This window comes from Paroedura picta, chromosome 4 (assembly GCF_049243985.1).
Source record: "Paroedura picta isolate Pp20150507F chromosome 4, Ppicta_v3.0, whole genome shotgun sequence".
In the NCBI taxonomy this organism is placed as follows: Eukaryota; Metazoa; Chordata; class Lepidosauria; order Squamata; family Gekkonidae; genus Paroedura; species Paroedura picta.
The window spans coordinates 4615015-4642541 of record NC_135372.1 but is presented as its reverse complement, the minus strand read 5'-3'; the positions used below and the strand labels follow the sequence as shown (position 1 = coordinate 4642541).

The 27527-nt window shown below is 44.2% G+C and overlaps 2 long non-coding RNA genes across 2 annotated transcripts in view; one reads left to right on the top strand and one right to left on the bottom strand.

The window, feature by feature from the left end:
• Positions 1-620: 620 nt before the first annotated feature.
• On the bottom strand, positions 621-12304 carry LOC143834802 (uncharacterized). Its single transcript, XR_013229898.1, has 3 exons — positions 11587-12304; positions 3709-3891; positions 621-2980 (listed from the first exon to the last, which is right to left on the bottom strand). It is a non-coding gene; the product is annotated as an uncharacterized LOC143834802 (long non-coding RNA).
• Positions 12305-12331: 27 nt separating this feature from the next.
• LOC143834801 (uncharacterized) overlaps positions 12332-27527 on the top strand; it is a 37967-nt gene continuing 22771 nt past the window's right edge. The window contains exon 1 of the long non-coding RNA XR_013229897.1: positions 12332-12561. This is a non-coding gene — a long non-coding RNA (uncharacterized LOC143834801). The remainder of the gene's footprint in view (positions 12562-27527) is intronic.

Below are 27527 nucleotides of genomic sequence, written 5' to 3'. Positions count from 1 at the left end.
AAGTGGAGAACAGATCTAGAAATCTGAGATTTAGAGGAATTAAAGAATCTTTTGGGAGGTAAGATTTAAGATCAGAACTTACAAAAGAACTACAAGAATATTTACCAGGGGAGGAAATCTCCCTAGAGAAGATCTACAGAATTAATTACAAGGGAGAAAAATGGAAGGATCAGCCAAGGGATATACTGACTAGCTTTGCTTGTAAAAGTACAAAAAAACACATTCCAACTTAAAAATCATACAGAACCATTCAAAATAGACAAACAAGAAATACAAATGTTCCAGGATCTCCCAGCTGAAACGCTATGTAAGAGAGCTCAATTCCACTTCCTAAGACAAATCTTATTAAGGAAGAACATTTCTGGAGAATTCCATGTGCTCTAGAGCAATGGTCCCCAACCTTTTTATCACCAGGGACCACTCAACGCCGGGGACCACTCACCGGGGACCACTCAATGCCTTTTACTGAGGCCCGGTGAGGAGGGGGTAGTTTACTCCTTTACTCTCAACCACTGCCCTAGCTCTCTCTGATCGCTATGGTAATGTTTAAACATCCCTTCAAAATAAGATACAAAGACACCACAACAATGAAGTATGTTGTAAAGGGGTGGGGGGGATGAAGTAAAGGGCCAGGGGAGGGAGAAGGCGTCCTTCAGGGCCCACCTCCAATTAGTCGAAGGACCACATGTGGTCCGTGGCCCACAGGTTGGGGATCGTTACTCTAGAGGTGATACTGCCATCGGATAAGAAAACCATAGAAACAAGCACAAGAGCTGGCCAATACCGTCACATCGGACAAAGTTCAACAATAAACAGAACAACGTTCAACAAAATAGAACAGTGAGATCTTTTGGATATAGTAGATCATCATATTATATAAAATTTATCATAGCATATGGAAACGCTGAAAATTATTTGGGTTAACGTTAATGGTTTGAACATATTAAGCAAAAGACAGAAAATCTTTAACCAGCTCAAAAGACTAAAACCAGATATTATATGCCTATAAGAGACGCCTATGAATATTAAACATCAACATTTACTGAAATCGAAAAGACTAGGACAAGAATTCATAGCTGTTACTTGTTACCCAGAAGCATTTACTACAAAAAACAATTCACATTCACATTCTTTAGAAAATGCAGACACTGTCCCTCCAGAGACTGTCCTTGAGACAGCTTATGAAGTAAAACATAATAAAAATGTAAATAAAATCATTAAAATGTACAATTAAAAGCCTGGCCAGATGATAAAAAGGTTAAAAAGGGTTAAATGATTCTCATAAAACAGACCAGAAGTATTTATTTGTACTTGTGTGTTCTTTTTTGTAGCTTTACCCAGGATTAGTTCTCTCTTGACAAAGACGATTCCTCTCCTGTCTCTCCTTTTTACCTCCTCCATTCTCCTGCCTTTCTTGCCCACCTCAGTTTCTGTCTCTTCCCCTCCTCCTGTTTCACATCTCTTCCATGTGCACCAAAATTGCAAGAAGAGATGCAAGTAACATGTGAAAGAACCACATGTAGCTCACAAGCTACTATTACTCTCCTAGGTAATCTTTTCGAGCTTTTTCGTGTAGATATTAAACAGCATGAGATACAAGATGAACTCCTGTAGGATTCTACAACATAAATGCCACAGGGCTAAGTACTAGTCACCCAACACTACCTCATGAAATTGGCTGGGTCATGTAAGAGAAGAACCACCAAAGCACAATCAATGCCCTCCCACAACCCAGCAAGCTTCTCAGCAGGACCCCATAACTGATGGTAATGAAAACCACTGAGAAATCAAAGAGAATCCACCACTAGGTTCAGTTTAAGATGCTGGCTATCACATACACAGCCCTTGGTGGCCTTGCCCCCTCTTATTTGTAGGACCGCCTCTTCCTCTCTGCTCCAACATTACGGGGGCTTCTGCAGGTGGTCATAGTGAACTGCCTGTACACCTGTTTTCCATGTTGTAGGTCTAGCCTTGTGGATTGACCTGCCTGAGGAGATCAAGACAGTTTCCATGCTCCCAGCTTTCCAGAAACAATGGAACAATTCAACCCAGGTCTTTTGGGACAGGAAATAAGGTAACACTGAATACAATTTGTTTGGATAAATAATTAGAAATTGTGGCCTATATCACTGTGTACAGCTTATTGTAAGTAGAATCTTATTATGTAATTCCTGTGCCACTTGAACGTATTCATACATATGCTGTGCTTCAGCTCTTTCTGGTGGTTCCAGACTTCTACAATCTTAAGGCATTGCTTACGGAATGTGCCATTTTGTTGACTGTACTGGCTGACTATATGTGCTCCACTGGAGTCCCTGTGAGACATACGGACTATAAATGTTGTAAATAAATATAAAATAAATGTACAGCAATGTACTCTCTTGGTTGAAGCTATCACTTAGGGCAGCCTTTCGTAACTTGTTTTTTATACTGCTGAGAACCCCCTGAAACATTCTTCAGGCTTCAAGTGGTGCTATCATGCAGAATATGGTTGGGAAGCCCAGCTGTGTACATGCACCTCTAGTTCAAAGCAGCTGAACTAAAGCCTCTCACAATAAGGCATTTATTACCCCTCCCATCCTGGAAAAGCCCCACCAGACAACTCTGCCTGGATCCAAGGGTGATGTTATTCATTTTCTTGAATTTCTATATCACCCTCCCATAAGGCTCAGGGCAGTTTACATAAAACGTCATGGGTATACAGCATAACGTATGACTGACGGCATGATGGAGAACATAGCCACCACTACTGTCACACAGCAGGCACAGTAAAACAGAAGGCACAGATAAGAACACTTTACTATTAACAATTAAATGCATTTTTTACATATTAAATAAAAATAATTCAATCCAAAGCTTTCTATAACTCAGACATTTTCTGTAACACTTGAGGCAATGTCATATCCTCAGTCACAGGACAAGGGACCAATTCATGTGAAAAGGCAACAATATGAGAATCTTTTTCTGTTCGTGCAACAACCTATCAGGAAAAAAAGGTTTAATGAAATTAGATAATACAGCCATAACGACTCTTCAGTTTCCTTTTGTTGCAGTTATTATAAATTTGGGTAGAAATGAGAGGTCAGTGCATCCGAAACGACCAGAATAGTGTGGTCCTATTGGGAAGCAAAACAGCCTTAGGTGTGATTTTTGAAAAACAAAAACAACCAGATTTTACTGAATATGCAAGCTGAAAATCCTTCTCTTCCAAGAAGACATAACACCAGTGTCTTTCAATCCACCCTTCCGCTCACTATGCACGATGACACTGACTTCCTCAGATATATGCATGTTTCAACATATTTCCTCCATTCTTCCACCCTCTCTTCTCTTCTCTATTCAGTCCCAACTTCTACGGTATGCCTCCATACACCCCATCAATCTTCCATTACTCCCGCTGCACTCCCATGACCTGCTGCGCCTCTTGCATTGTTACAACCAAAGTTCAGAGAAGAATAGCATTCGTGATGGCTCCTTCTTCCCTTTCCACAATCGTTGTTTCTGGGTGGCTCCATAATGACCACCACAGTCACCCTAGCAAGGGAGGAACAGGCCATCATGATACTACTTCTTCCCAGGCAAAACAACTAAAGAAATACTGCTGAAAATTAGTGGGTGTCGTGTGAGTTGTGAGATGATGTGAGGAGCTGCAGAAGACAGACTGGAATGGCACATAGGGGTGGGGGGAGGCTCCAAGCATACACTAACCTCAACAGTGAAGACATTCCAGTTGTCATTCTGACTCTACATCATCCACAAAATCTCCTCCACATGGAATGTCAAAAACCATGTTACTTGAGAATGAGAGAGTCATGACAAATGGCCTTTTTCTATTTGACCTGTGGGGTCTTTTTCATTCATAGAGAATTTCAGATTGATTGCAGGGATCCTCTGTAAGACATGAGAAAAAAACTGGAGTATCTGAAGCAAAAGAATTTGAGTGGGCAGACAAGCCGGGCAGATGGCTGGCGCAGAAACTAAGAGTGAAATCACAAAAACAAAGCAGTTTGTTTAACTAAAAACCAAAGGAAAAGAGTATATGAATGAACTAGAAATACAAAAATGCCTCACCAAATTCTTTCAGCAGTTGTATCAACAAGAAGAAAATCTAACAGATAACACCGATATACCATTAAAACAGTTTACAGACTATCATAAAAGAATTTTAAACCAGAAGATAACAACTCAGGAAATACATGAAACAATAAAGTCAACTAAAGTTCAAAAAGTGCCAGGGCCAGATGGTCTAACATCGATCTATTACAAAAAAAATGTACATGTGGTTACTCCAATACTGCTTCTATTATTAAATGAAGTAATTGAGGAAGGAAACAAAAAGTTACCAGACTCATGGAACCAAGCTCGCATTTCTTTAATTTTTAAGGAAGGGGGAGATTGCCTTTCTCCTCACTCATATAGGCCCATATCGCTGTTAAATAATGATTATAAAATCTTTACAAAAATATTAGCAGAAAGATTTTAAAAATGTATTGGAGAAGTGGTGAATATAGATCAAACGGGCTTTATGCCCAGAAGATTAATGAGGCATAATATAAAATTTGTCTTAAGTGCAATGGATTTTGCCAAACAGCAAAAACTCCAGACAGCATTTCTTTTTCTTGATGCCGAAAAAGCATTCGATAATGTCCTCTGGAATTTCCTAATGGAAACGCTGCAAAATTTGGACTGCGGAGACATTTTTTTGAAGTTGGTGGCCAAAATCTATTCCCAGCAAGAGGCAAGAATCCTAGTAAACGGTCTGCTGACAGAAGATATCATTAAAATCAAAAGAGGGACAAGACAGGGCTGCCCGCTATCACCGCTACTCTTCAATCTAATTCTGGAAATGCTGGCAACAAAAATACATGCATCAGATGATTTATTATTATTATTATTATTATTATTATTATTATTATTATTATTTTAGATTTATTTCCCGCCTCTCCCGACAAGCTCGAGGCAGGTCACAACAACTAACCCCATTAAAATTCCCATTAAAACATCAATCTACTAACATGACAGCTAAAAATCCCATCCCTCCCCCAATTATCAAAGCAGTGGAAAGGATAGGGGAGTAGCGTACACTCCAACTCCTAGGCGGGGAGCGATGGCCCTGATTCGCTGACCCCAGCCTCAACCATAGACCTGGTGGAAGAGCTCCATTTTACAGGCCCTGCGGAAAGCTGACAAATCCCGCAGGGCCCGCAGATCACCCAGGAGCTCATTTCACCAGGTAGGGGCCAGGACCGAAAAAGCCCTGGCCCTGGTCGAGGCTAGGCGCACTTCCTTCTTGCCGGGGACGACCAACAGGTTCTCACCCACAGAGCGTAAGACCCTGCGGGGGGCATAGAGCGGTAGGCGGTCCCTCAGGTATGTGGGTCCCAACCTGCATATGGCCTTGAAGGTTAAAACCAAAACCTTGAACCAGATCCGAGCAGCAATTGGCAGCCAATGCAGCTGCCTCAGCACTGGCTGGATGTGGGCCCTCCAAGATGTTCCCTGGCAGCTGCATTTTGCACCAGCTGTAGTTTCCGGGTCAGGGACAAGGGTAGGCCTGCGTGGAGCGAGTTACAGAAATCTATTCTGGAGGTGACTGTTGCATGGATCACTGTGGCCAAGTGGTCAGGGAACAGGTAGGGCACTAGTAGCCGAGCCTGGCGAAGATAGAAAAATGCCTGGCCCGCTACTCTCTTGACCTGAACCTCCGTAGTCAGGGAGGCATCAATGGTCACACCCAAATTCCTAGCTTGGGGCATGATGTTAAGTTGCACCCCTGCTAGGGTGGGTAGACGCGCTGCCTGTTCCCGCCCCCTTCTCCCCAGCCACAGGACCTCTGTCTTGGAGTGTTGAGTTTCAGGTGACTCTGCTCGAACCATTCAGACACTGCTTCCAAACATCTGCCCAATGGTTCCAGGGGGGAGTTCGGATGACCGTCCATTAGGAGATAGAGCTGGGTGTCATCAGCGTACTGATGGCAACCCAGCCCAAAACTCCATATCAGCTGGGCCAGAGGGTGCATAAAGATGTTAAACAATGTGGGGGAGAGGACTGCACCCTGAAGGACCCCGCAATGGAGTCTATAGGGCCACGAGAACTCTTCCCCCACAACAACTCTCTGGGACCAGTTCTGGAGGAAGGAGCGTATCCAGCACAAGGCTGTGCCCTGTATCCCCGTACCGGCCAGGCGATGGACCAACTGTGGTCCACGATGTCAAAGGCCGCCGATAGGTCTAAAAGGACCAACACGGCTGACCCGCCTCTATCCAGCTGGCAACATAAGTCATCCAGCAGGGTGACCAAAACTGTCTCCATCCCGTGGCCAGGGCAGAAGCCAGACTGATATGGATCGAGTGCTGAAGTTTCCTCCAAGGAGCTGGTCCGCTGCAGCCCTCTCCACCACCTTGCCCAGGAACGCTAAATGTGACACTGGGCAGTAGTTAGCAGGTCCAGCGGATCCTGCGATGGTTTCTTCAGGAGAGGGTGGACCACCGCCTCCTTGAGACGCTCAGGAAACTTTCCCATACCTAGGGAGGAGTTGATGATGTCTCTGAGTTGGCCTCCTATCTTCTGGCCACCTCCCTTGAGGAGCCAAGAAGGACAGGAGTCGAGGGGGCAGGTGGTCGCCGTGACCGAACCTAGCAACTTGTCCACTTCAGAAGAAGAGAGCTGCCTGAAGCCATCAAACCTCACTACCAATGGCGCCAACAGGTTTCCAGTTCATTCACTGTATTAATTGTGGCGGGAAGGTCGCGGTGGAGTGACAAGACTTTATCTGCAAAATAGCTCGCAAATGCCTCGCAGCAGATTTCCAATTGTCTAGTGTTTTGGCGCCTCTCAAGGGCAGTGAGTGATCTAACTACCCTGAATAATTGGGCCGGGCGAGAGCTTGTGGACGCGATATCCGTGGCAAAAAACTCACGTTTAGCCACTTTCACTGCCATCTCATACGCCCTCATAAGCGTGCGATAAGATGTTCTTGTAGCCTCATCACGAGTCTTCTCCCGGAGCACCCCCTTGTACCAGGGGGCCCATTTGAGTCGAGGGCAGAGAGGACGTTTATGGGCGATCTCATCTATGGCGGCCATCAGGCTGGACTGCCAGTCCCCCACCATGGCCGCAAGTGAGCCGCCAGGAGGCATTGGGTCCCGCAGAGCATTCTGGAAACCGAGCGGATCCATGAGCAAAAATACGCCCGCCACCCAAGTGGAGAGGGGGTGGTATCTCGAGCCGGACCCGCAGGGCATAGTGGTCTGACCACGGCACAGCCAAAGCTGTATCCAGATCCACCTCTATCCCAGCGCCAAAAATCAAGTTGAGCGTGTGACCGGCATAATGGGTGGGCCCAGCAACAAATTGCGAGAGCCCCAGTGTCACCTTGGATGACACCAGGTCCCTGCCAAGTCCTGAAGAGGGCGCGTCCGCGTGGACGTTGAAGTCACCCATGATTAGAAGCCTCCAGCAGGTGGGGCAGGGCATCTGGCGGGGCGTTGGGCAGGCAATATACCAGCCAGATAGCCAAACTCTCAACTGAGCCCAACTCAATACCAACACACTCCACCCCACCGTTTTCCGGCCCCAGGAGAGCCCTGTAGGAGAAAGCCTCCCGGACCAAGTTTGCCACCCCCCTCCTCTTTTGTGGGTCCAGGATTGGTGATGAATGGAGTAACCTGCTGGGGCCAATTCTCTCAAGGCCACCTCCTCTCCATCTCTCAGCCAGGTCTCCGTTATGCACGCAAGGTCAGCCTTCGACTCCGCAAAGAAGTGTTGCAGAGTCGCAGCCTTATTCTTGATTGACCTTGCATTGCACAAGACCAATGTCAGACCCACTTTCCCCTTAGCCTCCACCCTCACATCCCTGGGGATGGGATGGAGGTTAGAAGGGAATTGAGCACACCCAGAGCGCCGGACGTGTTTCCACGGCCGGGCCCTATACGAGTCACCAGTGCTCCCAACCCTTCTGTTGTCCAACCTCCTCCCCCAGCCATAGCGCCCCTGGCCCGTGATCGTCGGGATCCCAGCCCCTCTATATGTTCCCCCCCTGACCAGAACTCTCCCTCCATAATTCCTCCCACCTACCCCCCAAGAGAGGGCACTAATACACCTAAGCTAGGTCCTTCTCCCTACAACTACATCCCACCCTAGCCTGCCCAGCCCACTTACACTATCACCCGCCCAACCCCACCTCCCCCCACTCACCAATTCTAGCAGCTAGCGAGAGGTGTCCGATCGCAGGGTGAGATCCCGCCTATCTCAGGGGTTCTCTCTGTCCTCCGGCTGATCCTCTCTAATTAGCTGACCTAACCTAATCTCAAGCCTCTCTTGGTGAAGATCTCAAAAATCACCCTTCCATCCACAGCAAGTCAGTATTGACAGCAATAAGAAAGGAGCAGGTCTAAATGCTGTTCTGGCCAGAGCCACTAGGTGGAACCCGAGAGGGCAAAGCTAAACCCAGCGACCAAGCTCTGGGAGATATTCCGGTTGCCTCTGGGTGGCAGTCTGGGGACCAAATTCTCCTCTCCTCCAGTCTTGGTTTCGCTCTTAAAGTGAAAGCATCAAAGGCTTTCCCATCCTCCAGGTCGCACTTCCACTGGTGAGGGATCTCCTTAACTACCGCGTAGGGCCCTGGGCAAGCAGCTCCGCCAGGGAGCCTCCTCCCGTTCCCGCGCTGGTCCAAAGACTGAGGCACGACCCCCGACTCTTACAGCAGGCTCCCCAGACTCCAAAATGCTCCTCCGCTGCCGCCGCCGCATTCTGCCACCACACCAGCCAGGAACCAAGCCGGAGCCCAGAGAGACCAGCTGCAAGTAGTTCTTTCGTCGTGTTACCCTCCTCTCCCAGCAAGCGCCGATTTTCCTCTTCTCCCCCACTGCAGCTGGATCAGGGGGGGATACTCTGGGGGCTCCAAGCTTAGGGAAAGGGGCGCACAGCCCAACAGATGGAGAGAAGATCTTTCGCAGGGCTCTGTACCGTCCTGGGATCCTGTGCTGCAGTCTGGCACTAGCTTGAATCGCCCCTAAGGCTCACGTCGGTCAACCTTCCCCCAGCACAGCTGACTCACGCTGGGGTGGCCTCCGATGCGAGCTCGGTGATGTAATTGGCATGCTAGGCCGCTGTTATTTCCTTCTTTGCGTTGCTGCCTCCTTGAGGTTACTGCCAAGCCAACTCAGTGAAAGGGAAAGGGGGGAAGAAACTAACCCAGTCCCCCAAAAATTGCCAGGGGGAGAGTGCCTGGTAGTCCCCAGGCACTCATAACCAGTGGTGCAGGGCGGAGCTCTAAACCCCTGCGTCCGGCACAGCCGCCATGTTTTCCAAAAAAAAAAAAAGGGCTTAAAGTAGGAAACTAAGAGTTTAGAATAAAATGCTACGCAGAAGATGTGGTGTGTGTTGTAACTGATCCTATTACTTCAATTCCCACATTGTTTGAACTATTAAATTTATTTGGCAGACATGTAGGATACAAGATCAACAAGTCCAAGACTAAAATATTTCTACAAGGAATAACCGATGATGAAAAAGACCTCATTAAACAACTATCTGGATGTGAAATTAATCCAAAACTGATAAAATAAAATTTGACTAGTTTGCTGAAAATAACTATGAGAGAACATGGAAAAAGGTCCAAAGTGACTTGGAAAGGTGGGCAAAGATGAAGATTTCGTGGTCAGCTCGCATGGCAATAGTAAAAATGAACACACTACCAAAGATCAACTTCCTATTCCAAGTTTTGCCTATAGCGTTGGCCGACAAACAGATAAATAAATGGCAATCAGAGCTACATAATTTTATCTGGGCATATAAAAAACATAGAGTAGCAGCTAAAATACTACAAGATGCCAAGAAAAGAAGAGGTTTAGCCCTGCCAAATTTAAAATTATATTCACATGCAGGCATGTTGACTATGCTTTCTGACTGGATGATTGATCCAACGAACAAAGACCTAGTGCTGGATAGAGAAAACTTTTGGACTAGATTTCATGAAATCTTATAGCCATCAATAAATCTAAAGACCAGACAAAAAATAAAGAAAAATCCGTGGAAACATGGGGCTGTTAAAATATGGCAAAAATATAAAGAAAGACTGTCTCCCTCCAAGCTAAAATCGCCCGTAGAGGCATATATGACTTTTTCCCAGCAAGCTAGGATCACATGTCTTAAATATCAAATTATATCAAAAACAAAGAAAATGAAAGATCTGCAAACATTAACCCAAGAAGGATTTTTAATAAAATTGTTAGAATATAATCAATTAAAATCCAGGTTTAAAACAGAATTTAAAACACAGGATAGTATAAACATGGAACTCACAGAATTCAAGGAAATTATCCTGCAACAGAAATCACATCTGCAAGGCCACATATACAAGATATTGTTAAAATATAAGACCGAAACAGAAGTGGTCAAAACTTGCGCAATTAAGTGTTTGACTATTAGTATACTTTGGTATTCTAGACCATACTAGCTCCCATTGTTCCATTGTCACATTAGTCTCAATATTTTGCATCCATTTGATCATACATGGCTTAACCCGTTCCATTTCTGTCTCATACCAATAACAATTTGTATATTTGACCCTGTAAGTGTGGTTTGTCTTGGATTACTAAGTTTTCAAACTCTGGTATTGGAGCCTCTAGATTTAACGGTTGCTGAAACTCTGCTTTAAATCTAGATATTAATTGGTTATATAACCATTGAATTTCTACTCCTTTCTTTATTGTTTGTATATCCTTGAACTTGCCGGTCTTTGATATTAAGTCTTTGTACTGGAGACAAGTCAGCCTTTTCTGTTGAGCTTTCCCAAAATATGCCTCAATTGGTGATTTAATATGGATGGTGCTGGGGATAGTCTCTTATTATATCTTGACCATACGTTCAAGAGTCCACTAATCCAGGTGTTTGCTGCTGCTTTTTGTTTTTTGTTTTCCTGCTGGCCATAGTCTTTCATGGAAGCTATTACCCAAGGTTTTTCTTTCAAATACCAATTCTCTTGAATGTGGTTCCCGAATCCAGTCCACTACATATGTAAGTGCTACTGCGTCTTTATATAGTTTTAGATTAGGAACACCTTGACCTCCTCTCTCCACATCTTGAAGTATTTTAAAAGCAACCCTTGGCCTTTTTCCACTCCAGATAAATTTATTGATCTCTGATTGCCATTTTCTCAGCGTTTTCTCCTGGATCTCTATTAGTAACATTTGGAACAAAAAGTTAAATTTAGGCAACAAGTTCATTTAACCGTGGCCATTCGGGCCAACCAGGACAGTTTTGACTCATTCCATCTTTTGATATCCAGTTGCATAATCTTCCATAGTCTTTCATACTTACCAGTGAAGAGTTCTCGGAAGTCTTTGTCTAGGTAAATTCCCAGATATTTCACCCATTTGGGATTTGTCTCACATCCAGTTTTTTGGTTGATATTTTGCACGTCAAGATCTGTGGTTCATTGATTATATTATATTAATTGGCAAGTGGTTATGTCACCTGGTATGTGTCACTTTTAAAACTCTGTTATTACAAAACACTATTAAATCAACATATATAATGGTATACCCAATATACTTTATAGCCAAGTTATAGAAAAATAGTTACACCAGTGTTCTACCCTCCAATCCTGCAGTGCCTCCTTGGTGTTCTAACTTTACTCCGCTTCACTTCTTCAACCCTTCTTGTCTGCAGCGTTTCATCAGCAACAGATGGGGGGCTTGTCCAGGTTATCTGCACCTGCACCTTAACCTGTCAGGCGCCCCTAGAAGCAAAAAGAGATAAAGGTGTGTTAGGTGTGGTTTGAGAGCAAAAAAGGAGAAAAAAGAGGGGGGGGAAAGTAAATCAGGGCTAAAAAATTGCCAAAAAGAGGGTTTAAAAAGAAAAAGAATAATAATAGAAAGAAAGGTGATTAAAAAATAGAATAAAAATGATGATAAAAAAAACCAATGTGCTAGAAATACCAGCAACCAAAAGGGAAAAAAAAGAAAAGAAAAAGGAGTGTATGCTTTAGTCCACCAGATGGCAGCAGAGTCTTGATAGTCTATCAGTCTCTCCGTATAAAACTTGTATTCAGAGGAAACAGCTCTGGCGGTATACCCATGAGAAGATTCAAAGTCCTGAGGAATCAGCCAGAGAAAAAGAAAGACGGAGCAAAAAAAAAGACCAGAGGTAAAAATGGCACTCCAGATAGAATTTTGCCTCTTTGCACACTCTAGTCCCTGAAGCTGTCAATGGGAAACCAAAACTATTTTCTTCACCAGCTGTCGTTCGTCGCTTTAATGACCTGTTGAAGCTTTCCCAAGCCTGAGTTCTCGTTCTGGCAAGCAGCTCGCGCGAGACCCTTGTATCTGCGTTTCAATCTCCGGTTTATAAACAGTGGCAAGGGGATGTTCTAGTTGTATTAGCCCCTTTTCTACCTCCTCTCACTTATCTTCCTGTCACTCTAGCTTGCTTAAATTAAAGAAAGCAGCTTTCCACGCCGAGAGTTTGTTCCAGGGGAGGAGGTGCCGGGGGAAACCCCCACTCACTGTTTGTAGGCTCGATCTGATGTCTGCCAGTTGTTTTCACTCCGGAGTTGTGGTGAGTCGAAAGTCTTGCAGGAAAATATCCAGTTAGCTTTGTAGATTAAAATAAAGAGCTTTGTTGATTACAGAGTAGAAAAGAGAGAAAAAAGTTTTAAAATGGCGTGCGGCACTTGCTGGACTCTGTGCACACTGAGCTTGTGTTCCATGGGATATTAATTTCCCTGTGGAACAGAGATGTCCCAAAGATTCACATGGAATTCCTGGGTAGATAGTGGGTGGGTTAGCATACCCAAAACCCGATTCTGTCAATCACAGCAGTGATTGACCCTCAGTGGAACAGGAGCTCAAAGTATTCGAGCTATCCAAGTGCCATGTCTCTGCTCTGGTGTTACATACCACCTGTAAAACATTTTATACCAATTTTCTTTGACTATTTCTTGCGCAATTAAGTGGATGAGGAATTTTTAAAAAGTGATTACAGTGGAAGAATGGGAAAACGTGAATAAGTTAACAAAAAGTCAAATCATAAAAGAGAACTGGTTTAAGATGTTTTACCGGTGGTACATGACTCCCAAAATGATAGCTAAAATGGCAAAAGAAAGCAGTAATAAATGCTGGAAATGCAAAAGTAAAGTAGGATCATTTTTTCATTTATGGTGGAGGTGTCCTGGCATAAACAGGTTTTGGAAAAAAATTAATCAAGAACTGGAGAAGATGTTAGGCATTAACTTCAGCATGACTGAGGAATATTTCTTACTGCGCTTTATTCCAGACAATGTTCAGCCCCAAATGAAACCTTTATTTTTTCATGCAACGACAGTGGCAAGAATGGTAACAGCTAAAAAATGGAAACTAAAAGAAATTCCTACAATAGACATGTGGCTAGAGAAACTAACTGAATTGGCGAAAATGGCCAGACTAACAACCTTAATAAATTTCCGAGAAGAGATTTATAGAACAGTGGAAATGGTTTCTGGACTAACAATCAAATAGATAAGGAAAGATGAGGAGGCAAATAAGACCATAAGAATATATAGAAGTCACGTCACAGCAAGGTCCCGAGCCCTGATACTTCAACTAAACAAATAACACCCATCCTGGAGCATACTCTCCCTAACTCTAACCCTAAGATTAGAACTTAACCGGGTGCAAAACTGTAATGTGAACAAATATTTATACTCTCCTTGACCTTTCCCAACACTGGGGAACTTGCTGTGACATGGTTGGGAAAGGCCAAAGAGACTATAAATATTATTTCACATTATTTAACCTGTAAAAATTATGTAAAAATACAGTTTTGCACCCGGTTAAGTTCTCAATTTGGGTTAGTGTTAGGAAAAGTAGGCTTCAGGATTGGTAGGTTTTTAGTTTTGTGGAAGCTTGAGGGCTGGGGAAGAAGCTATGACATGGTTGGGAAAGGCCAAGGAGAGTATAAATATTATTTCACATTATTTTACCTGCAAGAAATATGTAAAAAAATAGGATTTTTGTGCTGCCCTAGCCGGGCACACACAGGGTTAGTTCAAGGGCAAGCAAGTTCAAAGGGCGTACCAGAGAGTAGTCATAAGTTCAAGCAAGTTCAAAGGGCGTACCAGAGAGTAGTCATAAGTCCAGTTCACGTCTTATCAGGAATTGTTAGCTGACGAAGTCCAAAGGAGAACCGAAAGAACTGGTGTAGAGGGCATAATGCTTGTCTGGGACCTGGTTGTCGCTCCCTATCGGGACTTGCCTCTCTAAGCAGCACCCTGCTGCTTTGCTCCAGTTCCTCCACATCTTCCTCCGAGGGAGCTGGCAGAATGAGCTCAGGCAGTGGTACAAAGGCACCCTCTGGAGACGGCGCCATGACAATTTTGCACCCGGTTAAGTTTTCAATTTGGGTTAGGGGTAGGGAAAATACACTTCAGAATCTGTAGGTTGTTGGTTTAGTGGAAGTCTTAGGGCTTGGGAAGATGCTGTGACATGATTGGGAAAGGCCAAGGAGGGTATAAATGTTTTTTCACAATATTTTATCTGCAAGAATTATGTAAAAAATAGGATTCTGTACCCAGTTAATTTCTCAAGTTACAGTTAGAGTAAGAGAAAGTATGCTTCTGGATGGGTAGGTTTTTGGTTTAGTGGAAGCCTTAAGCCTGTTGAAGAAGCTATTACATGGTTTGGAAAGTCCAAGGACTAGTTATTTGGAAAGGCCAAATAACTATTTTTTCACAATATTTTACCTTTAAGAATTATGTAAAAATAGAATATTGCAACCTCTGGAGACGGCGCCATGACAATTTTGCACTCGGTTAAGTTCTCAAGTAAGGGTTAGTGTTACAGAAAGTATGCTTCAGGATGGGTATGTTTTTGGTTCTAAATTTGGGTTAAGGGTAGGGAAAGTACACCAGAATGGGTAGGTTGTTAGTTTAGTGGAAGCCTTAGGGCTGGGGAAGATGCTGTGACATGGTTGGGAAAGGCCAATATTAATATTTTACCTGTAAAAATTATGTAAAAAATAGAATTTTGCAACTTTTTAAGTTAGGGTTAAGGTAAGGGAAAGTATGATTCAGGATGGGTAGGTTTTTGGTTTAGTGGAACCATTAGGCCTGGGAAAGAAGCTGTGACATGGTTGGGAAAGGCCATGGAGAGTATAAATAGTTTTTTCAGATTATTTTACCTGTAAATATTTTGTAAAGAATACGATTTTCACCCGGATAAGTTCTCAATTTGGGTTAGTGTTAGGGAAAGTATACTTCAGGATGGGTAGGTTTTTGGTTTAGTGGAAGCCTTAGGGCTGGAGAACTTGCTGTGACATGGTTGGGAAAGGCCAAGGAGAGTATAAATGGGATATATACCTGCTATTAGCATGTATGCTAAAGACACCTTAAATACTTGGCTAAGAAATTACATCCATACAACGTATAGGAAATCTGCATACCTTTATTACTTTGTATGTCTTCATATAGTTAGCAGATGGAGTCTCTTGATATTGTTTCTTAAAACCATCACAACTAGTAGGAGATTCCGAAATAGTTTCTTTTGGCTTCATCAAGGAATGTCACATATTTAACAATTATGGTTAAATAGCAAAACCAAGTATTGCTATTTCCAAATTCTCTATTATTATTACATGTTATTACATGTCATTATTACATGTCTGACCCTTGGGGTGATGCGCTCTAGCGTTTTCTTGGCAGACTCAATACAGGGTGGTTTGCCAGTGCCTTCCCCAGTCATTACCGTTTACCCCCCAGCAAGCTGGGTACTCATTTTACGGACCTCGGAAGGATGGAAGGCTGAGTCGACCTTGAGCCGGGTGCTGGGATTGAATTCCCAGCCTCATGGCTGCTGCCTTACCACTCTGTGCCAGGAGGCTCTTATTATTACATAGTATTAGGAAATTCTACCATCTACTGGGTATGATAATGTTAAATACTCATTGGCTAATTAATTACGTTATGTCACTGATTAAATCCATACAACGAATAGAAAATATACCTGCCAAGCGTTGCTTAGTGTTATGGAATTCTATCTTTTGCTGCCTATAACCGGAAATACTTGTGCGCTAAGAAATTAGTTTTTGTCATTGATTACACCCATACAACGAATGGGATATATACCTGAAAAATGTTGCACACTTGAACAGGACCTGGCCTGCTGATTCACATAGCATGCATGCTAAAAACACCCTTTTGTTTATACCAATGCGGTGTGTTGTTGTTGTTATGTGCGAAGTCGTGTCCGACCCATCGTGACCCCATGGACAATGATCCTCCAGGCCTTCCTGTCCTCTACCATTCCCCGGAGTCCATTTAAGTTTGCACCTACTGCTTCAGTGACTCCATCCATCCACCTCATTCTCTGTCGTCCCCTTCTTCTTTTGCCCTCGATCTCTCCCAGCATTAGGCTCTTCTCCAGGGAGTCCTTCCTTCTCATGAGGTGGCCAAAATATTTGAGTTTCATCTTCAGGATCTGGCCTTCTAAAGAGCAGTCAGGGCTGATCTCCTCTAGGACTGACTGGTTTGTTCGCCTTGCAGTCCAAGGGACTCGCAAGAGTCTTCTCCAGCACCAGAGTTCAAAAGCCTCAATTCTTTGACGCTCGGCCTTCCTTATGGTCCAACTTTCGCAGCCATACATTGCAACTGGGAAGACCATAGCCTTGACTAAACGCACTTTCGTTGGCAGGGTGATGTCTCTGCTTTTTAGGATGCTGTCTAGATTTGCCATAGCTTTCCTCCCCAGGAGCAAGCGTCTTTTAATTTCTTTGCTGCAGTCCCCATCTGCAGTGATCTTGGAGCCCAGGAAAATAAAATCTGTCACTATCTCCATTTCTTCCCCTTCTATTTGCCAGGAATTGAGAGGGCCGGATGCCATGATCTTTGTTTTCTTGATGTTGAGTTTCAAGCCAACTTTGGCACTCTCCTCCTTCACCCGCATCAACAGGCTCTTTAGTTCCTCTTCACTTTCTGCCATTAGAGTGGTATCATCTGCATATCTGAGGTTGTTGATATTTCTCCCTGCAATCTTGATCCCAATTTGTGACTCCTCTAATCCCGCATTTCTCATGATGTGCTCTGCATACAAGTTAAATAGGCAAGGCGACAGTATACAGCCTTGCCGAACTCCTTTCTCAATTTTGAACCAGTCAGTGATTCCATGTTCAGTTCTCACTGTTGCTTCTTGACCTGCATATAAATTTCTCAAGAGACAAATAAGATGCTCTGGTATTCCCATCTCTTTAAGAACTTGCCACAATTTGTTGTGCTCCACACAATCAAAGGCTTTAGCATAGTCAATGAAGCAGAAGTAGACGTTCTTCTGGTACTCCCTAGCTTTCTCCATGATCCAGCGTATGTTGGCAATTTGATCTCTAGTTCCTCTGCCTCTTCGAAATCCTGCCTGTACTTCTGGAAGTTCTCGGTCCACATATTGCTGGAGCCTAGCTTGTAGGATTTTGAGCATAACTTTGCTAGCATGAGAAATTAGTGCGATGGTGCGGTAGTTTGAACATTCTTTGGCATTGCCCTTCTTTGGGATTGGAATGTAAACTGACCTTTTCCAATCCTGTGGCCATTGTTGAGTTTTCCAAATTTGCTGGCATATTGAGTGTAGCACTTTTACTGCATCGTCCTTTAAGATTTTGAATAGTTCAACTGGAATGCTGTCACTACCACTAGCTTTATTGTTGCTCAGACTTCCTAAGGCCCATTTGACTTCACATTCCAGGATGTCTGGCTCCAGGTCAGTAACTACCCCATTGTGGTCATCAGGGATGTTAAGCTCGCTCTTGTATAGTTCTTCTGTATAATTTTGCCACCTTTGTTTGATCTCTTCTGCTTCTGTGAGGTCCCTACCATTTTGGTCCCTTATCATACCCATCTTTGCATGAAACGTTCTCTTCATATCTCCAATTTTCTTGAAAAGATCTCTGGTCCTCCCCATTCTATTGTTTTCTTCTATTTGTTTGCACTGTTCATTTAAGAAGGCATTCTTATCTCTTCTAGCTTTTCTCTGGAATTCTGCATTCAGTTGGGTGTATCTTTCTCTTTCTCCCTTGCCTTTCACTTCCCTTCTCTCCTTAGCTATTTGTAAAGCTTCCTCAGACAGCCATTTTGATTTCTTGCATTTCTTTTTCTTTGGGATGGTTTTAGTTGCTACCTCTTGTACAATGTTGCGAACCTCCGTCCATAGTTCTTCAGGCACTCTGTCTATCAGATCTAATTCCTTAAATCTATTTGTCACCTCCACTGTGTATTCGTCAGGGATATGATTTAGTTCATACCTGAGTGGCCTAGTGCTTTTCCCTACTTTCTTCAATTTAAGCCTAAATTTTGCAACAAGAAGCTCATGATCTGAACCACAATCAGCTCCTGGTCTTGTTTTTATTGACTGGATAGAACTTTTCCATCTTTGGCTGCAGAGCACATAGTCAATCTGATTTCTGTGTTGTCCGTCTGGTGATGTCCATGTGTAGAGTCGTCTCTTGGGTTGCTGGAAAAGAGTGTTTGCTATGACCATTGTATTCTCTTGACAAAATTCTACCAGCCTGTGCCCTGCTTCATTTTGTACTCCAAGGCCAAACTTGCCTGTTATCCCGGTTATCTTTTGGCTTCCTACTTTAGCATTCCAATCCCCCATGATGATAAGCACATCATTTTTGGGCGTTGCTTCTAGAAGGTGTTGTAGGGCTTCATAGAACTGATCAACTTCATCCTCTTCAGCAGCAGTGGTTGGGGCGTAGACCTGGATCACTGTGATGTTGAATGGTTTGCCTTGGATTCGAACTGAGATCATTCTGTCATTTTGGGGATTGTATCCCAAGACTGCTTTTCCTACTCTCTTATTGATTATGAATGCTACTCCATTTCTTCTGCGAGATTCTTGTCCACAGTAGTATACCTGATGGTCATCTGAATTAAATTCACCCATTCCTGTCCATTTTAGTTCACTGATTCCTAAAATGTCGATGTTCAGTCTTCTCATTTCTTGTTTAACCACGTCCAGCTTGCCTTGATTCATGGATCTGACGTTCCAGGTTCCTATGGAATAAAAATCTTTACAGCATCGGACTGTCTTTTCGCCACCAGTTACTTCCACAACTGAGCGTCCTTTCGGCTTTGGCCCAGCCGCTTCATTCATTCTGGCGCTACTCGTACTAGCCGTCTGCTCATCCCCAGTAGCATATTGGACACCTTCCGACCTGAGGGGCTCATCTTCCGGCGTCATATCGTTATGCCTATTGGAACTGTCCATAGAGTTTTCATGGCAAAGATACTGGAGTGGTTTGCCATTTCCTTCTCCAGTGGATCACCTTTTGTCAGAGCTCTCAGCTATGACCTGTCCGTCTTGGGTGGCCCTGCACGGTATAGCTCATAGCTTCACTGAACTACGCAAGCCCCCTTGCCACAACAAGGCAGCGATCCTTGAAGGGGGAATGCGGTGTACAGAAATGTAAACAATATTTACAAAAGAATGCCTCATTATACCTTTATATGTCTTCATAAGAGCCTCTTGTGGCGCAGAGTGGTAAGGCAGCCGTCTGAAAGCTTTGCCCATAAGGCTGGGAGTTCAATCCCAGCAGCCGGCTCAAAGTTGACTCAGCCTTCCATCCTTCCGAGGTCGGTAAAATGAGAACCCAGCTTGCTGGGGGGTAAACGGTAATGACTGGGGAAGGCACTGGCAAACCACCCCGTATTGAGTCTGCCATGAAAACGCTGGAGGGCGTCACCCCAAGGGTCAGACATGACCTGGTGCTTGCACAGGGGATACCTTTACCTTTACCTTTATGTCTTCATATAGTTAGCAGAAAATATCCCAGAAGTTTATCACATGCTGCAGATGGAGTCTCTTGGGATTGTTACTTACAACCCGGACCAGATTCCAAAATACTTTCTTTTGCCTGCATCAAGGAATGTTACATATTTAACGATTAGGGTTATATAGCAAAAATAAGTAGTGCTATTTCGAAATTCTTATTATTATTATTAAATAATATTATGAAATTCTATCAACCTTAAATCCTCGTTGGCTAATGAATTACTTTATGTCACTGATTACATCCATAAAACGAATAGGAAATATGCCTGCCAAGCGTTGCTTAGTGGAATTCTATCATCTACTGCCTTTGAGATTACCGGAAATACTTGTTGGCTAAGAAATTACTCTATGTCATTGATTACATCCATACAACGAATGGGATATATACCTGCTGTATAGCATGCATGCTAAAGACACCTTAAATACTGGGCTAAGCAATCACTTTATGTCATTGATTACATCCATACAACGAATAGGAAATATACCTGCTAAACGTTGCGCTCTTGAACAGGACCTAGCTTGCTAATTTACATAGCATGCATGCTAAAGACACCCTTTTGTTTATACAAATGCAGTGTACAGAAATGTAAACAATATTTACAAAAGAACGACTCATTTTACCTTTATTTCTTTGTATGCTTTCATATAGTTAGCAGAAAATTTCCCAAAATATCATATGCTGCAGATGGAGTCTATTGGTATAATTTCATAGGACGTCAACAATGTAACTCACATATTTAACTATTATAGTCTTATACCAAAAGCTACTAGTGCTATTTCCAAATTCTCTATTATTACTATATGTTATGAAATTCTATCTTGTACTGCCTATAACCTTAAATACTGGTTGGTTAAGAAATTACTTTATGTCGTTACATCCATACAAAGAATTTCTAAAGGAGAGCATATCTACAGTGGAAAGCATTTGGGTGAAAATAAGCAAGGGGAAAACAAACAGTGTGGTGGTTGGCATCTGCTACCGACATCCTGACCAAAGAGAGGATGGGGATGCTGCACTTTGTGAGCAGCTTGAGAAAATATCCAAGCAGCAGGACCTTGTCATCATGGGTGACTTCAATTTCTCAGATGTGTGCTGGGAAACAAACTCTGCGAAGCGTCCTCAGTCATGCAACTTTCTGACCAGCCTGGCTGACAATTTCATTTATCAAATGGTAGATGAACCCACAAGAGGTTCAGCCATACTGAATACTGACCAACAGGCAAGAGTTGATGGATGAGGTGAAGGAGGTGGGGACCCTAGGGGGAAGTGACCATGTCCTCATAGAATTCCTTTTGAGATGGGGAGCCAAGGAAGCTTGTAGCCAGACGCGGATGTTGGATTTTGGTAGGGCAAACTTTAATAAACTCATAGACATGATTAGTGTCATACCATGCTAAAGACACTTTGCTAATACTTGGCTAAGAAATTACTTTATGTCATTGATTACATCCATACAACGAACAGTTAATATACCGGCTAAACTTTGCGCACTTGAACAGGACCTGGCATGCATGCTAAAGACACCCTTTCGTGTAAACCAAGGTGGTTAAAGGTAAAGGTAAAGGTATCCCCAGTGCAAGCACCGGGTCATGTCTGACCCTTGGGGTGACGCCCTCCAGCGTTTTCATGGCAGACTCAATATGGGGTGGTTTGCCAGTGCCTTCCCCAGTCATTACCGTTTACCCCCCAGCAAGCTGGGTACTCATTTTACCGACCTCGGAAGGATGGAAGGCTGAGTCAACCTTGAGCCGGCTGCTGGGATTGAACTCCCAGCCTCATGGGCAAAGCTTTCAGACGGCTGCATTACCACTCTGCGCCAAGGTGGTTACAGAAATGTAAACAAGTTTTACACAAGAACGACTCATTTTACCTTTATTTCTTTGTATGCTTTCATATAGTTAGCAGAAAATATCCCGCAAGCTTATCATATGCTGCAGAGTCTCTTGGTATTGTTTCTTAAAACCAGCACAAGCCCTATTATATTACAAGATAGTTTCTTATGACTTCAACAATGTAACATATTTAACTATTATGGTCATATCGCAAAAGTTACTAGTGCTATTTCCAAATACTCCATTATTACTATATAGTTTAATGAAATTCTGTCTTCTACTACATATGAGATAACCTTAAATGCTGGTTGGCTAAGAAATTATGTCATTGATTACATCCATACAAAAATGGGCTATATACCTGCTATTGGGATGTATGCTAGACACCTTAAATACTGGTTGGCCAAGAAATTAATTTATGTCTTTGATTACATCCATACAACGAATAGTTAATATACCTGCTAAACTTTGCGCACTTGTACAGGAGCTGGCATGCATGCTAAAGACACCCTTTCGTGTAAACCAAGGTGGTTACAGAAATGCAAAGATGTTTTACACAAAAACAATTACGGTTATATAGCCAAAGCCAGTATTTCTATTTCCAAATTCTCTATTATTATTACATAGTATTATGAAATTCTAACCTACTGGGTATGATAACATTAAATACTCGTTGGCTAATGAATTGGCCTGCAAAAAGGAGCTCCTCCACCAGGCCAAGACCAGACGTAATCTACAGCGACCAAGGGCCCCTGCTCCCCCCACCCCCCCTCAGAATTCAATCAATGCCACCCCCCTCAGAATCCCATCAACAAGCCCTGGACCTGTTTATTTATCATATGCTGCAGATGGAATCTCTTGGTATTGTTACTTGAAACCATCACAACCCTTAGTAGATTCCGCAATAGTTTCCTTTGCCTTCATCATGGAATGTAACATATTTAACAATTAGGGTTATATAGCAAAAGGAAGTACTGCTATTTCCGAATTCTCTTTTGCTATTATTAGATAGTACTATGAAACTCTTATCAACCTGAAATACTCGTTGGCTAATGAATGGTCATATACCATAACAATGGTCATATAGCAAAAGGAAATAGTGCTACTTCCAAAAAGTCTTTTATCATTATATAGTGTTATGTGATTCTATTTACTGTTATCTCATAGGCAGTAGAAGATACCATTGCATACATTAAGCAATGCTTAGCAGGTATATATCCCATACCTTATATGGATGTAATCAATGACATAAATTTCTTAGCCAACCAGTATTTAAGGTGTCTAGCATACATCCCAATAGCAGGTGTATAGCAGTACAAGATAGAATTTCATAACCTTATATAGTAATAATAGAGAAATCGGAAATAGCACTAGTAGCTTTTGCTATATGGCCATAACATGTAACATTCACAAGAGCGCTCTACTGCCTCCAATCAGCTAAGAATCCCTGGCCCTAAAGAAGTCCGTCTGGTCTCGACCAGGGCCAGAGCATTCTCTGTTCTGGCCCCTACCTGGTGGAACGAGCTCCCAGAGGAGATCAGGGTCCTGATGCAGCTTAAACAGTTCCGCAGGGCCTGCAAAAAGGAGCTCCACCACAAGGCATCTGGCCGAGACCGGATGTAATCTACAGCGACCAAGGGCCCCTGCTCCCCCCCACCCCCACCCCCCCAGTATTCAATCAATAAGCCACCCCCCTCAGAATCCCATCAACAAGCCCTGGACCTGTTTGTATTACGATTGTTTACTGTTATACTGTGTTGTGTTTGGTTGCAATTGTCGGTTATCGATGTCCATGTTCTACAGATTGTTTTATGTATGGTTCTCTGTTATAATGTAAACCGCCCTGAGCCTCCGGGGAGGGTGGTATAGAAGTATGATATAAATAAATAAATAAATAAATAAATAAATAAATAAATAAATAAATAAACAAACAAACAAACAAACAAACAAACAAACAAACAAACAAATAAATAAATAAAATAAAAAGTAATTACTATTTACTGTTATCTCATAGGCAGTAGAAGATACCATTGCATAACATTTAGCAATGCTTAGCAGGTATATATCCCATACGTTATATGGATGTAATCAATGACAAATTAATTTCTTAACCAACCAGTATTTAAGGTTATCTCATATGCAGTACAAGATAGAATTTCATAACCTTATATAGTAATAATAGAGAAATCGGAAATAGCACTAGTAGCTTTTGCTATATGACCATAACATGTAACATTCACAAGAGCAACGACTCATTCTACCATTACTACTTCTGATTTCATATAGATAGATAATATCCAGGAAGTTTATCATATGCTGCAGATGGAATCTCTTGGTATTGTTACTTGAAACCATCATAACCGAAATAGATTCCGAAATAGTTTCCTTTGCCTTCATCAAGGAATGTCACATATTTAACAATTAGGGTTATATAGCAAAATGAAGTAGTGTTATTTCCAAATTCTCTTTTGCTATTATTAGATAGTACTATGAAACTCTATCAACCTGACTCGTTGGCTAATGAAAGGTCATATACCCTAACAATGGTCATATAGCAAAAGCTACTAGTGCTATTTCCAAATAATCTATTATTATTATTATTATTATTATTATTATTATTATTATTATTATTATTTATTTGATTTGTATGACCGCCGCTCTCGGAAACCGGCTCGCGGCGGTTCACAACATTTTAATACAGATACAATATATTAACCATTAAAATTCCCCATTAAAACCCCATTAAAACAATGACTAAGTCACAATGATGGCGATTAAAACTATTCCCATACAGGCCCACTGGATGAGCAGAAGGGAACGGAGGATAATTGGGCATAGGATGGAACACTCTGGGGAACCAGGTCAGTTTAATACTGGCCTCCCCCCTCCGGGGAGAGGGGTCCGATCTTAGCCCCGGGCCATCACCCGGCCTTAGACAAACGCCTGGCGGAAGAGCTCCGTTTTGCAGGCTCTGCGGAACTCAGAGAGCTCCGACAGGGCCCGCAGCTCTTCAGGGAGCTCATTCCACCAGGTAGGGGCCAGGACCGAAAAGGCCCTGGCCCTTGTCGAGGCCAGGCGTGCCTCCCGGGGTCCTGGGATCATCAGCAGATTCTTACCCGCAGAGCGAAGTGCCCTGCGGGGGGCATAAGGAGATAGGCGGTCCCTCAAGTATCATTATATAGTGTTATGAAATTCTGTCTTCTACTGCATATGAGATAACCTTAAATACTGGTTGGCTAAGAAATTACTTTATATTGATTACATCCATACAAAAATGTGCTATATACCTGCTATTGGAATGTATGCTAAAGACACCTTAAATACTGGTTGGCCAAGAAATTAATTTATGTCATTGATTACATCCATACAACGAATAGTTAATATACCTGCTAAACGTTGCGCACTTGAACAGGATCTGGCATGTATGTAGAAGAAACCCTTTCGTATTAACCAAGGTGGTCACAGAAATGCAAACAAATTTTACATGAGAAGGACATATTACCTTTACTACTTCTGATGACTTCATATAAGCAGAAGATATCCCGCAAGTTAATCATATGGATTTGGAGTCCCTTGATATTGTTTATGTTGTTTATGATTCGTTCTTTTGTAATTATCTACATTTCTGTACACCGCATTGGTATAAATGAAAGGGTGCTTTTTGCATGCATGGTATGTGAATCAGCAGGCCAGGTCCTGTGCAAGTGCGCAACGTTTAGCAGGTATATCCATTCGTTGTGCGAAATCAATGAAATCAATGACAAAAAGTAATTTCTATTTACTGTTATCTCATAGGCAGTAGAAGATACCATTGCATAACATTAAGCAATGCTTAGCAGGTATGTATCCCATACGTTATATGGATGGAATCAATGACAAATTAATTTCTTAGCCGACCAGCATTTAAGGTTATCTCATATGCAGTACAAGAGAGAATTTCATAACCTTATCTTTAAATAGGACAGGGTTCTATTAAATAAAAGAGTAAGGCCACCTGGGGTGCCTCGCTACCCATGGCCGCGGCAGCCCCGGAGGACTCAGGGTCAGACATCGTGGAGCAGTCCCCGGACGGGGGCCGCCAGCGCCTGATCATCCACGTCCCCATCGAGGAGCGGGCTGAGGACGGTGCAACCACGGTGCCTCTAACAACCCCCCTGGACGCCGGAGACCACCGGACCCCGTCATGCCGAGCCCCGGGCTGCGAGTGCGATGGGGGAATCACCCTCTCCCTCCACCCCGGACGAGGACGAAGGAGCCCCCGAAGATCCGGGAGACGTGGGCAGACTGGTCGAAATGGGCCGCCAGGTGGGAGTCAATTTCACCCGAGGATGCCAACACCTCGTCCCGGCCGAAGAACTCGAGGGTTTGATGCTACGCGTAGGGGACCAGCGGAGAGAAATCGAAGCCCTTCGCCGGGCCGAGACCGAGGCCCTTTGCCAAGCCGAGACGTACCGTGACCTCTGGAATGCCCACGTCGCCTCCGAGAAGGGGAAGAAGGGACGATCTTCCTTGCCCGCATCCCTGCCCGGCGACTCCGCTGCCCAGGCCACCCGAGGAGACCAACAATTCGCCCCCCTGTGGGCCCTGTTGCCAGGCCCAAGCATCACAGCACCCCCTCGCTCGGGTACGGGACTCTCAAATCCCTGGGGGGAACTGCAGCCACGGGCCTCCTCTCCACGTTGGCCCCCCCAGGCGACTGGCCTTCCCTCGCCCAGGCGTGACGACCACGTGGCTGGAGGAGGATGATGCAGACACCAAGCCAGAGCCCCGGCCGGGGCCTGAATGGCTCACAGTCTTCAGCGAGCCGCTCTCGCGCCAAGAACCCCACCGCCTGAGGGGGGAAACCTCACCATCACGTTCCCAGCCGGGGGCCCTGGACCCCGGAACGTTTCTATAAGGCCCTTGGGGGGAACCCCCGACGCGGACCCCCACGCCGCCAGAGCAGCCACCGGCGCCCCGAGGAGACCAACAAGCATGGGAGTGGGAGCGCCCTGCAGCCCCGAGGAGGGGGCCCTATGCCCCTCTTGCTGTGGACACCCGGCACCCACCTCCCCTTCTTCAACCTCAACCGCCTGCCATGCCCCCCCTTCGCCCGCCCGGCTGCCCCCACAACAACTGGACGATGGAGCTGCCTGAGGGGAGCGCCACGACCACTTGGGTGGCCGGAAATTCAAGGTGAAATTCGATGGTTCGCCGGAGAGCCTCACCTACTTTTTAATTATGGTGGATGGTTTCTTGGCGGAGTGGGGGGACTCTTTTCGGAACGAAGCAGACTTGGTCCGCACCCTGGGCTGCAACCTGGAAGGCAAGGACATGGAGTGGTGGATCACCCAGTACGAGCGGGGAACGGAGGCAGCCACCTCCTTAGAATCCTTCAGAGCCACCCTCCGGGATGCCTTCAGGGACCCTTTTCGTGAGCGAAAAGCGAAAAAGGCGCTAGCCGAACTGAAACAGCGGGGGAGGCCACTGATGGACTATGTCATAGAATCATAGAATCATAGAGTTGGAAGGGGCCATACAGTCCATCTAGTCCAACCCCCTGCTCAACGCAGGATTAGCCCTAAGCATCCTAAAGCATCCAAGAAAAGTGTGTATCCAACCTTTGCTTGAAGACTTCCAGTGAGGGGGCGCTCACCACCTCCTTAGGCAGCCTATTCCACTGCTGAACTACTCTGACTGTGAAAAACTTTTGTTGTCCTAGCCCACCCCGAAACCGACAAGCCCTTCATGGTGCAATTCGACACCTCGAACGAGGCCATTGGGGGGGTCCTCCTACAGAGGGCGGTGGGGGGACAACAGCGGCCCTGCGCCTACCTCTCCCGTAAATTCTCCCCCACCGAGCGGAACTGGCCCATCTGGGAGAAAGAGGCGGCGGCGGTCAAAGCCGCCCTCACC